The sequence below is a fragment of the Buceros rhinoceros genome, unplaced genomic scaffold (assembly GCF_000710305.1).
Source record: "Buceros rhinoceros silvestris isolate BGI_N320 unplaced genomic scaffold, ASM71030v1 scaffold4720, whole genome shotgun sequence".
NCBI classification, from domain to species: domain Eukaryota; kingdom Metazoa; phylum Chordata; class Aves; order Bucerotiformes; family Bucerotidae; genus Buceros; species Buceros rhinoceros.
The window spans coordinates 200990-215216 of record NW_010391239.1 but is presented as its reverse complement, the minus strand read 5'-3'; positions in this window follow the sequence as shown (position 1 = coordinate 215216).

Here is a 14227-nt window from a genome sequence, read left to right as displayed (position 1 = left end):
GTTCTCACCAACTTTTATACCCCTTCCCTGCCCTCACATATGAGCTTGGCCACCTTCTTTGATGATAACAGTTCAAAAAGTCAATACCAATTATGGGATGGACAAGCATTTCATAAATACCTTAGAAATGTCTTAACAAGGGGAATCAAAAGCTGATTCTGCCTGCTTGCAGCTAATCATACCTGATTTCGACGTGATTTTGGAACAGATTCGCATAACTTTAGGTTAGCTCACAAGCAGCCTGCCTGACTTCAGTCAGAAGCCAGCATGATTGGTATGTGTCAGCATATAAGCAAAGAAATCAGATGAGGCTCACTTCTTATCTCAGATTAGAGATACTATAAGTTCACCAGAATTGCTCTGACAAGGGTTTAACCTTAATTATTCCCTTCTTTTTCTCTGCAATACAGCTTCAACTGATTTTTCCTTCATGTGGAAGTAGACAGGTTTTGCTCAAAATTACTCCAGATTTAACTACAGTCACTTCAGGTCTAGTTTTGAGACCACAAAAGTCAATTGAGAATTTCCTGCTAAGAGTTTGGTTCAGGCTTCATCCACATCAGACTGTGCTAACCATCACGACCATTTACTTCCCCCATCTGTGAACTGGCACAGGAAATCCTGAGGACAAACATTTTACTTTTCTGTGTTCTACTCGGCATACGGGGAGCAGGCAGCGGAGACACTGTAAGTATATGTAATCTTTCATGTTGTAGGCCAGATTAAAATCTGTCAAACAGAGATGTCACTTAATTGTTAATCCTGTTTCCATGAGAAAACAAAGTGTATAGTTGATAAGTCAATAACTTAACCTGACCTTATACGGACTACAGAGCTCAGTATCTTAGATGGTGGTATCATTAGACACTGTATATTTAATTACTTAGTGATATAAGCTTCAAGTTTCAGCTGCAGGTAATGACATTGTCCTGTGCATGTGGAGTAATACAGTATAAGACATAGGGGTGCTGTGTTAGACACAACTTCCCTTTCTATTAGATGAGTTTGCATGCAGTGGAACAGCGGAATAGGAGTTTTGTCCTCCAAAGATACTTCCCTTGGCATCACCCTTCTGCCAGCTGTACATGTCTGGGGTAGGTTTGCAATACAAATACAGCTTTGATAAAGAATAAGGGAAAGTTAACAAGGCTTACCTGGGCCAGCAAGGGCTCCGCAGAGCATGCTCTAATGCTCCTTCAGAAGCCCGAGGAGGGACAGGTGAGACTCTCCAGCAGCTCTCCCATCTCTGCTCAACAGCTCTGAAAATCTCATGCAGATTTCCTGTTCCTAAAGGAGAAAGTACAAACATTTGCCTAACCTGGGCTGATATTTTCATAATCCCCACCCATTCGTGCCAAAAATAAACCTGCTTTTCAAATACGCTTTGTCTGTGTGTCACATAAGTATTTTCAAAAATAAACATATTCAGAAAGTTTTGTATCGTTGAGAGTTTTCTTAAAGTGATGCGGGAAGTTGATGTGGTGCAGATTTCAGGGCCAGCGAGACCTGTCGTGATGGCTGCTGCCCTGTTGATGCCACAAGCCAACCTGTCTGTGCACAGTCACACAGGAATGCAAAACACTGTGGCAATCCTGCGGGGTGAGGCAGACACAGCCTGGGAAGAGGTCCCGATGACCATGCCACCTTCTACAGGTGTGAAGGTCCAGATGCCCACAAGAAGCCAGCCTGCCCCGTTGTCAGGCAGGTGTCTGGGCATGGCAGCGACTGCAGAGTTCATCAGAAAAATAAAAATTCCTGGTGCCTTCACGACTCACAGAAATGGCACAAAGCACTCTCAAACATCAATCCCAAGAACAAACAAAACTTTTAAAGCAAACAGGCGAGCTAACAAAAACAAACTCAGCACTTGAAAACTAATGAAAATAACAACACAGCCAAAGCCTACAAAGCTGCTCTCATCAAACCTAAAAAAAAAACCAAACAAACAGCCTGGCAAACAACAAATTCAACCTTGCAAAGCTACTCTCAGCAGCACAATATTCCCAAACACAGAGCTGCTGCAGGGTGTGTCATTTCAGCTGGGGGCAAGGACACTTTCAACAGCCCAAATACACCAGAGACAGAGAGCAGACCAGCTAGCATGGAAATCACCCGAGGCAAAGCTCAGCCTCAGCCTGGCTCAGCCTCTGACTTCCACTAAGTATTTTGGGCAAGTAATTGGACTTTTCTGTCTCTACACTACACCCCTTGTAAAATAAGTGCTCTAGCAACCTGGCATGTGCATATTAAGGTATGCATACCACTCTACACATTAATATTATATATTCCCTATGGCCACCTAAAGTCAGTCCGCACCGGGGATGAAATGTCTCCTCTGCAAGCACATGCTACAACCTTGGAAAGCAACACTCGTGAGGGAAAGGATGCCCTCGAGCAGCCCTTTGACCAGGAATCCTGACTAGAAAAGTCTTTATGACGTCTCCATCCATGTGTATTGAAATGTCAAAGTTCATACTGGATGGGCTCCATAAAATAGCCAGGTCACAAAAATGTAGTCAAGTAGGTTAACTAAACCAATACTGAGACCAGAGAAAACAGGGAATCCAACCTGGAGATCCAATCTGTAAGAACTCCTGGAGGGGAGCTACTTCTCATGTGAGAATACACATAAACAACACAATTTCATTAAGAGTAATTTATTCTTTCCCCTTTCTTCCTCCCAATCTTTCACACTTTTTAGCTTCCCACCTCATCAATGAGGAAAACACAAAGGACTGGTTTCACATGTAACTTCATCCATTTGCTGTTCCTCCTTACTCCTACTTGAGGACAAAACTGGAAACATTATAAACACAACAGACCTGCACTGAGTGCCTTCAAACTCCTTCTGTAACTAGTTTTCACTATTGCACGGCATTTTACCAGAGATAAACAATTTAACAGCACTAATTGATAAAGCTGCAAGATGCAGCAAGGTGCCCAGAAGAGACATCCCTAAACACAAGTTTGTGTTGCATGGTGTTCGTATAGCAAAGTCACCCTCACAAATGATGTTATTTTCCCTAGTGAAATCTCAGCCTCTTTAAGAGGGACAATGTCACCCAGCTCTTGTCTTCCCTTTATTTTTAGAGCTTTCAGTGCACCATTGTACTAAAGATGTGAAGAGAGAAAAATCAAATCAGAGAGGCCACCAGGAATAAACCAACTTCTTTTCCACAGCTTTGTAACCGAATCAGACACTATATCCCAACATCTTTGTGACAACCAGTATGATGCAGTTTATCATTACCATGAACACAATCTACTGAACATAAATCCTTTCATGATGATTTTCATTAGGACTCAGAAACTGGTTTCAAAAACAACATCTCGCCCTCCAGTATTTAACTGCTGGGTCAAATGGCATTCTCAGTTTTCTCTCTAAACTTCCCCCGTATACAAAGTCCTTTGATCATCTTGTTTAGGTTTATGATCTTTCTACCATTCTCATTTAATATTTTTTCCCAAATGTACCAATCAAATTTTTACAAACTCAAGTACCAAACCAACTAATTTTATTGTTATTTAATTTGAAAAATATGTATTTTAACAGACTCCATTTCTCCATTAAAAAAAAGCAGCTTTTGGACTAGGAAAAAAAAAGCAAAACTTGTCATGAAAATGCTGTAAGGGCACATTTTGAATAAGTCTAGAAGAAAGGCTACCCTAAGGAGTTTCAGGTCAGGAGCTGGTCAAGATGAATTCTTCCTTTAAATGTTCTTGTTTTGGCAGATCAATGTTTTAAATGAGGAAAACATCCAAAAATGTCCTAACCAGCTTTATCTGTAATTCCTTTCCCTGCTCCTCCCTCAATCTCAAATCACTTAGAGGAGAGTCACGTCTTGTTGAAAGACACATTTGTCTTTCAGGAACAAAATGTTACAAGTTTGAGAGACGCAATATGATGAAGACAATTGCCAAGCAGCAGGAAGCTGCTCCTCAGGTTTGCAGGCAAATGTTGTGTGTTTGGTGGGAAACCACAGCGCATCGATGCCCTTCTCTCCATGTAGTCTTTCGCTTTCTACAAAGCAAGCCTTGGCTGGGACTTCAGAGTGGGTGTACTTCGTTGTGGCCCTTGGTAGAGGATGAAAGGCATGTACACGGCACCTCAGCTCCATATATGCTACAGGAAGGGACTATCCCAAAGACCAGATATTAAAATACTGCTCATTTGTTACTGGAGGGACTCAGCCTCACCCATTGCAAAGGGTGTGGAACTGCACTGACAAATCTGAGGTAATATTTTCAGTGGACTCTCGATTTGTACAAACACCCTGATGGCCAGTTTTCCCTCCTTACCTCAGTGCGACCTCACTGAAGCCAGAGCATCTGGCGCCAGAGCATCTGGCCAGGGTTTAGGCTAAAGAAGCAGCAAAGCGTGTCCTTAGAGTTAAGCACAGCTTCCACTTCTTTGCTTTTGTAAGACAAACTTACACTTGAAATTAAGCAAGCTGGACTCAGATCTTCAACAGTAGGTTTTCTGTCAACTTTTCTGCAATATTCTTTTAAATTTTCCATCCCCATCTTCTGTAAAAATGATAATAATCACATAGCTCAGCTTCTTCCTCCGAGATTCAAAGCCACAGTTGTCTCCTGTAGAAATAAAATTTAAAAGTTTGATTGATGACCTGTGACACTGAAGTGAAACTATTCCTCTCAGAGCTATTTCTAGACTACTAGGAATAAAAAGAGAACATTTTTAACTGGCCAATCATTAATAAGGAGCTATTTGCACGTGTTCAGGAGTCCACTTTTCCATGGGTGCGTATGGGGACTGCACAAAATTAGAAGTGCTAAATGTGTATTTTTCCAGCATTCTCTGAAGGTAGCCGGAAATACGACAAAGAGTAAATCCGGATGGGGAAAAAACCTGCTGTGAATTCTCTCGCAACCCGTGGCACAAAAACTCAATCTGGGCTCTTGCCATGTCTTTCCTGCCCGCTTTTGTCACACGGGATACTCCAAGTCAGAGTGCTAAGGACAATTTGGGAAAAGCATCATACAAATGACAGGGTCTGCCCTGTCCTGCAACTGCACGCTCCCTAGAGATGTCTGGTTGGAAAGTTCCTGAAGAACTTTCTTTCCCCAGTGAAAACCAGGGTTATGTTGAGATTCTTATGAGAATGAAGCTTTCACAAGCTGGGATTTTTTTTTTATGTGTTTTTTTAAAAAATTGTTTTTAAACAAGCACATTTTGAAAGATGCTCCAGTGTTTTCACATCCCATTTTCCCACTCTTCCGTTGTGTTACATCTGGCAAACATTGCTCAGCAACTACAAAAAGTGGGTAAACACCATCTTTTTCTCTAGATTACATTCACATCTTTGTCAATAACAAAAGCGTACAGACATTGGCATAGAAAATAGTAAGTCTGTGACTAGAAAATGGTACTGTGACTTTGAGTAACATTTCCAAACATTTTTAAAACTGCCATAACCTAGGAAATCTCAATGGCCATAGTTTTCTATTTCCCCATACCTGCATACAGGTTAATAGCACTGTCCATGCAAAGTCTGTTGGTTGTTTTCATTTACTGCGTGCCCTTTGTAGGAAGGGATAGAAAAGGAGAGAGAAAATTACATATTTTATAAACATGATTTAGATCACAATACTTGAGTCTTAGAGAAAAACAGACTCTATTAGTAAGTGCAGAACAACGATCTTCCAAACCAAATCCATCTTCTGTACAGAAAGGAGTGAAAGAATTCTCCTATCACTTATGTGATCTAATTTTATCCTTGCAAGGAGTCTGTTCTTCATTTTAGAGGAAAGGGTGCCGTAGAACTGGGTGTGACACAAAATGCTTTATGTAAGGAAAAATATTCTGGGGTCACTCTGTTTTTTCTTTGGTATTTCAGCATTTGTGACATCCTCCCTAACTTTCCTTGGGCCTGTATCATTTTGGTACTGGAGATAGCTGACAATCTCCTGACACACAGCATCTCTGAAATATTCCAGCTCCCGTTAGAAGATCACTGCAATAAAATACACCGAGAAAGCAGGGCAACAGGAGTCAGACACAAGTGGTTATGAAAAGACCTGGATAATGCTTGATTAATTGAACAGACATGCAAATTTCCACCAGCAGAGGTCATTTTCATTCTAGAATGAGGTAAGGCGCTCATAAAAAGCTCTGCCTTTTTATCCAAGGGAGTATTTTAAAAAAAAATCCCTATGCTTGCAGTATTCTTCATCCAAGCAAGTAATCTGGGGTGCGGTAGAAAGAATTTTAAAAAGCTTAAGCAAATGCTCTTATTTTGATCAAACAAATTCGGTCTGTGCTGTGAAGTATCAACAAAACTGCTTTCATGTTTCTTGCGCGTACAGGATTGCCCAGTTTAAGCAACTCTGATGGCCTAAATATTTTTCCTGGGCAATTATATTTTTCTGGGAAAAACTTGCCTATGCAACACTAAAACTTTGTGTAAGTCTCAGTAAAAATGCACTGGGCAAATGGGAGCCGTCTGTTTTCTCCCTTTTGTTTCTTGTGTCTACCTGCATCATCTGCGACTCCCTTCTCTCAAAATGGGTCAAATCCTCCTCTCGCATGCATACACTGCCTCAGTGACAGGCATCTCTGAAACATGGTCTGTGCTCACAAGGACAAACACATTTGTAGAATTTACCTGAAGATCAAGCTATGAACTAATACACACCGACATTTGAGTTTTAGGAAGCAGGTGCATTTGGGGTTTTAGCTTTAGCAAAGGTCCTCATATAATCCTACTCGGAAACACACCTATGCTGGACGACAGGGAGCTTTGATTTTTTTTTTTTTTTTTCTTTTTTTTTTTTTTTTTTGCATTGTTTTGTCATCTTATGGGTGACAAGACAATTAGAAAAATATATGTTGTCACTCTGCCACTTAAACACCTGCACTCACTGGCCAAACGCCTCTCTGCTATTTCGTTTTGCCTTCAACTGAAACTACAAGTTTTTACTACGGATATATTGCACTACCTGCTGAAGAAACACTGTACAAAACCAGTATTGTTTAATACTCTCCCACAGAGCTCATCCTCTGTAATATCACATGATTTTTTTCCCCCATCACAATAGGGGCGAGGATCCTACTGCACCAGACACCATGTAAATGCTATAAACATGTACTGTCTTCTAAAAGCATAGATGTAATTCCTAAATCCTTGCAACATAAGGAAAGTAATTTTATAGCTCATTTAGAGTTCTAGCACATTTTTCTGGCAAGATAAGTGAATTTCTTGCAGGGACAATTGATCTGTCAGTTCTTTTCACACTCAGCAGTTTGGTGAACTTCCTACCCCAAAACATACCGTGGAATTAGATGGACCATGTGAAACTGCAGAGATGATGCTACTTCATCTGGTGTTTTGAGAGGGTCAGTATAGGTTGACTTGTTGTAAAACAGTCTCAGGATAGAAAGTCAATTGCAAACCGGACTGTGGACAGGTTGGTGTCCTGCACAATAACACGTGCAGCAAAGATGGGCTTGAGTTTGATCCAAAGTGCCTGAAAGAAGATGGGTAAAGTTTGAGTTATGCCCGGGTGTTTTTTATAAATGGTGACAGGTCTTTTTTATAAATGCCACAAAGACTCTTATTAGGGTCAACAGGAAGGAGTGATGAAAGGATGCGAAATATCCCTTCTAAGACTGAAAATACTGCTCAGCAATCGCTATACAGGAATGAACGCTTGGCAGAGCAATAATATCCCCACTTCTCCTTGTTTTACACCAAGGACCGAAAGGGGAGTTGAAGGAGATTAATTACTTTGCCTGTTAATCAATGCAAAGACATATTTTTCTGCTCCTCCAACTCATAATTTTTATTTCATCTAGTTTGGTTTTTTTTTTTTTAGGGTTGCCAGATGTCCCAGTTTCACTGGGACAATCCTGGTTTTTGAAGGTACATCCCATCTGCTCCTGAAAATATTTCTATTCACTGCTCTCGATTGTGTGCTTTTAGAGTGACTAGCCAGCAAAGGACTGCAGGAGGGAGGCTGATAAATTATTATCAGACTATAAAAAGCTGCCCGTATTTCCCCAATGCTGAAAATTAATTCTGTAGGGACTATTTCTGCAAAAGGTAAACGGTCACTGTGGCACACCAGAAATTATGATGACAAGTCCCACTGCTACTTAGAGGTCGCCTCTTATGTGGAAGATCACCTCTTTTCAAACAGGAAGGGGTTCTTCTGCCCTTCTTGGGCTGCCACCACAGAGGGAGCCCTGGATTTTTTTTGTTGTTCTGCCAAGAAGAGATCATCTAAAACCAGAGTGGGTGAGGACATTGCCGGAAAACCTCAAACCAAGAGCTCGACTTGGATACAGCACCTACAGGTGAGCAGCGAGGAGTCTGCTGCATCCCTGACCCAGGAAAGACCTCCAAGGGAAGGGGTCTACAGGTCGATTCGCCCAAAGTTCCTAGAGAAAGTGGAAGCTCACTCCTACACTTTCAGCTCCAGATCTATTTCACACAAATATATCACAGTTACAATGAATGTACCACGATATTATTTATAAAGCTCCAGCTACTGGAGCCATGTGAATCTTTAAAAATCAAAGCTGTTCGTTAAGAATAGGAAGTGAGTTTGTTCTTCTCATTGCAAAAAAATATCTTGCAAAATCAACTGTGAAAGGACAAATGAAAAGCACGCCAAGTCAGTTATTTTTCGTTCCTTTTCATAGTGTTCTTCCGAGGCTTGACGCATGGTTTCTGAATCCTTGGGGAGAACAGGAGAAGATCAAAATAAAAAACAGAAAATGATGATACCTCAAACGGGAGTTTATCTTCCTCCAAACTGGTGCCACATTTTCAAACAAATCCCACTGCGGTATCTCCTGTGCATTCTCTCTAACAACTACCTCACTTTGTTTCAGCAAATGTCTCCTTAAAAACTGCTTTTGTCACAAACACTGCAAAGGACTTGACAACATCTACACTGCAGGTTGGGCTGGAAGTAGAGACTTAAACCCTGCAAAAGTTAAGAAGCGTAACTGCTTGCCTTTTGTCCCAATAAATGTGGGGAATTAGACGGGGGTAATTCTCCATACTTTTCACCCATCTGTCAATACAAACAAATATCTGAGCTCTTTAAGAATTAGAAATATGGTAAATATATTTCAGCTAGTACTTAAGATACTGTTAGTATATCTAAAAACTAAATCAGTACAAACCTTTTGTTGTGAATAAGAGCATATAGGAGTACCAAGTTTCTCATGGGAGAGAGGATTTACCTAGTAACAGAGTTCAAAATCAGTAAGAGCGGAACACCAAAAAACCCCCCACCAATCTTGCTTACGTGAAAGCTAAAAGGAACATTACATCCATGAAACTCAGACATCTAGAATAGGATTCATTTGTCCAAATGCCTGACTGCAAAGGGAGCCAGGCTTACTAGCTCAGGCACAGAAATTAGCCCTCCACACAGGTGGAGTGAGGTGGGATGCATCCCACTCCTAACGCTCTCATACAGACAGAGGAGCACCTGGTTTTGAAGATTTTTGGAAAGTCTCCATAGCTGCCCAGTACTTACCGAATGTAACAAACCAGGGTATTAAGTACTAACAACATATCTACCTTAGAGCACACTGGAACTGTAGCAGACTAATATTGTTTGGACCTAGCAACTTCACCTGCAATACTTAGTACAGAAACCTTTTTGAAAGCCTGAAGCACAGAAATGAGACTATGACTCCCTTGTGTTCTTTTGCGATAAAAAAATTAGTGGGACAACAACTTTATTTTTTTCCTCCACATTTCTAATTGATGGGAGAAAACTCTTGAAATGATCATCCTTCCTTTCCAGCCCTGCCTATAACAGTCAGCTGTCTTACTGGCCAGCACGGTCCTTCTGCTTCTGCTCGCTCAGGATATATCTATTGCCTCCAAACACAAGCTCACTGTAGCAGATGTCTTTTTTCTTGCATTGCGAGGTGCAGCTTACAAGTAGGTGCTTTGATAACTGTCCCTATTCTGTTGCAAGGCTCTTCTAAGCACAGCCCATGACACCTTCACATTTTTGGCACTGTAGTGGCCTGATCTGGGCAGGTCTGACCTTGCTCATGGCTGGAACATGACCCACAAGTCCTCAACTAGGAGGAAGTTTGGGGAAGAAAGCTATCTTGTGCTGTTACAGCACTACTGTGCCAATGTGGGGTCCTTGCAGGATACCTTGCTTTTAGGGCAGCACACAACAGGCTGGTTGCACGCTCATGGATCACGAACCACTGAACTTAGATTTTAAAAAAAAATGAAGTGCATTTATTGGTGAACACGAGTACCAGAAGTTTCTGACAAGTAAGTGCCACCTGCCTGAACTTGTTCTGTCTACTCCAATTGCATAACTGGGACATTGGTTTACCTGGTAGCAGATAGGAAGGCAAGCAACATCTGATACGGCAACAAGAGAAGCTTTTGGGATTGTGATTCTCTAATACTACAGCAGACATTTCATAATGGCACTTTTTAAAACTAAAGACCCACCTGTCAAATACACATTTTTGCATGCAAGGTGCTATTTGCAAAGGTGGAGAGATACACCTCAAAGGCCATGAGAGAGGTAATTACTCCTCACTATCTTAATTCACCTAGTCTGTGAATTCAGCTGACCACCTTATTTGCTTGTATCATGTGTATAATATTAGACCTATATAATCTGCAGTATATGGAAATTATGAAGTTTATTGCCAAATGCCTGTAGAGGTGTCAAAACATCTCTACCACCTACCAGCAAGGATCTCAATAATTCATATAGCAATGCCAGCAATAGCAGTGCCACCATTTACACAAAAGATTTGCAGAAACTCTTTCTGGCTGCTACATCCTCTGTTTTCAGTAAGGATGCCAGTCGTTTTTCATCTGACATTTGTTCTGAGCTAAAAAGATGTGAAATTAAATTTTAAAGCTGCACAGATACAATTCTAGGTGCATGGAGTGGAGCAGCACAAACAAAGCCCCTTATCATTTTTCACTTGTCTCCACACAATGATTTTGTTGCTTTCATCAAAGACAGGAAAGGCTTTTTCACTCAATAAACAATCACCTCAAGTGTCACCCTTAAGTAGTTAATGCTTTCATCAAAGACAGGAAAGGCTTTTTCACTCAATAAACAATCCCCTCAAGGTTCCCCCTTAAGTAGTTAAATTCTCGGAAAAAAAAAAAAAAAACGAACAAAAAAACCCCCCTACACCTGCTGCTTGCGTAAAGCTATTCTATTTTTGGTGTCTCTCAGGCCAGTCTTGTCCTGTGGGTGATATACAAATTTTTGTTCTAACATGTGCCTGGCAAAAAGCAATGAACAACCACAGATAAGTTTTACATTCCAGGTGCATTGAATCTGTCACTTCCAGGATGTGTCTAGTTCACGAGGTGTTTACCACAAAGATTGTCTGCACGCAGGCAACATACCTGATGTTCCCCAAATACTGTCCACTTACTGGGCAGTGCACGTGCAGGTTGTAGCTGTCCAGGAGAGTGCTTGACTCACTCTTGTTATAAAATGCAGTTCCCACAGTTTGATTAGTTTCCTTGCACCCCATGTGGGTTTAGCACTTCACAGCATGGTTAGACGTGGCATTTAAATACCAAAGTAAATGCATTTTTTGTGTCAGCAAAAACCGCCATCTCTTAGTCCAACCTAGATAGAGAGAGATCAAGCAAAGAGACCAAAGATGTTAAACTCAGTAGACCCCTAAACTACAGGCAACTTCAAAAACCCGAGGCATCACTAGAGTATTGCCTGTTCTATGAGCAGGTAAAAAGCAATCCAGAAAGATCCAAAGACGATTCTGCCTCTAGGATGAATTAATTCAAAGAAGGGAAAACAATGCTGTTAAATAAGAAACGACCCAAACTTTTTTTTGAACTTGAAACAAATCAGATCACAGACCTTTGTGGAAGTGTAAAAGATTGTATTTGACTGTTTTCTATGTCTTACCCTTGTTTTCTCTAATTGTGATCAAGACAGGAAGGGCCAGAGCCGAAACACTAAAGAAAACATTACTAAAAGTGTTCTCACTGTGACAGCATCAAAACCACTGTGAAATGCTTTATTATATATGTAAAGCTATTGTAAATACATGCTTAAATGCTTTATTGCATTTGAAATTCAGTCTTTTATTTCTCAGACAAGATGAAACAGAATAAAGAAAGAGAAAGAGGAGTTGCTCTAAGTCCCGTTTTTCACATCTGGTACTACAGAAGCCTTACAGCAAGGGGTTTGTCAGACTCAAGTTCCAGGCTTAGCTGCCAGTGGTCCCACATGCATCAACCTGGTATAGCAGGGTAAAGGGAGATAAGGTGACTGTCACCACAGCTTGGAGCTCCTGCTTTCTGAACCCAATAATTCGGCAGGCTAGGAGATGGGGAAACAGGCAAAGCAGGCATTGGAGTGCTCAACTCTGCCTTTCCTCTAATGAGTGCTAATGATAGTCACGTCTCTGGTCTCACAGAAGCTTCACCTCTGGGGAAGCACAGGAGCCTAGTAAAAGGGGTCTCAGCTTGCTTGCCTTGGGTCAGCCTTTGCCCTTGGGCTTCTACGCTCTTCATGGCCCCGTATGACTCAGTGACTCTTCCGACACCAGTCGGCCCCTGCCATTTGTTCCTGCTATGGGAACAAATCACAGATTGATCACTCACGCCCTTTTCATCGTTTGCAAAACAGCCTCAGCTGGGAGCCTGAGCACAGAACGATATTTGATATCCACCCCCAAACGTTTGCTGGGAAGATGCTTATCTTGATCCACTGAGTCCACGTCCTGCTTGGTTACCCAGCATGCCCCTGTTCAACTAGAGTAATGCCTACATGCAGGGAAATTTTGCATCTCAGCAGAATGATACTGCATTTTGTCTCACAGATAAGATTACATATGGGATTTCCAAAATTGTTACAGATCGGTATTTTAAGTGATTGCACAACGGCTCTATGTCTGCTATGTGCCTCACTAGCAGACATGATACTTCCTAGTCCTAAATGCAGAACAAATCTCCTGTGTTTTAATCCAAAAAGCAAAGTCTTAAAGCCTACAAGCACAGATAGACCCACTGGCACCTATTTTCTTCAGCAATTGAACAAGAAATCTTTATCCAAAGTTAGTCCACCTACTCGAAGGGTAGGGAGACTACACATAACCCTTGGCCAGTTACACTCATTTCTGCAGTAGCTTTAATACCCATCACCTCCATTAAGCAGCTTCTGAGCACCCCACAACCTCTAAAGAATTTATTTTTGTGTCCTGTATTTTTCTTAGGCAGGTGGACAAAATCTCAGAGAAGATTAATGTCCTGCTTCAGACCACCTGGGAAGTCTGGAGCAGGGTAACACTTTGCACATTGTCCTTCTCAGGCCCATTATCCTCCCCTTCTGAAGGATAGAGAATCTCTTTTCAGAGGATCAGAAATAAAACCGATACAAGAGCAAACTGCCCAGAGCTGATTATCCCAAGTATGAATATTTGCATGAATAGTTTTGCATAACATGTGTTCCTGTTCTAGCAGGATGTTGCACCTCTTCGGCTCCTCTCTGCTTCAGGTTCAGAATACTCAGCATTGCTGAAAATTTGGGTCATTTGTGTCCACAAAGTAGATTTTCCAAGTGCTCATCACCAGGTGGTACTAACAGTACGGGAGCCCCCTCATCATTGCTGCGGACAGATGAGGCAGCGCATGCTTTGGCATTACACACACAAACCACTTGCGTAGTACAATGTGGGTATATTTTCCCCAAGACAAATAAAACCATTTCAACTTCTGCCTACGACTTCATGGGAGATTTGAAAAATCAGCCAAACTCATTAAGGCAATTAAATGACCTTTGAAGAGTGATTCAGCTCAGCTCTGGCCTCCTGGATTTTAAGGGAGGGAGGCAACAACAGAATTCTCTAATCTAGTCATGACTTGAAAGTAGGAGTAAATAAATGAGAGAGGCTGGAATAGTCGCTGACTCACAAGAAAAGACAGGAACAGTGACAGATAAGCACTGTGTCACTTCAGGGACGGAAGGATTATGTTTCTCTGCTTCTACATAATCGTCTTTACCTGGACAGACTTGCAATTGTGTCATCCACGCTGAGGGGAGCATTACTAGACTAATTACTGTAGTCTACAAGCTAGTTAGCGACCGCAATATCTAAACATATTCAGCGTGGAGTATGCTATTTAAATCAGGGAGGTAAACCTGCAAGACTTTGAGGGCTGCAAGTCTCTCTAGATAATTTGAAGTACATCAGAGTACTAACTTTATTACCAAC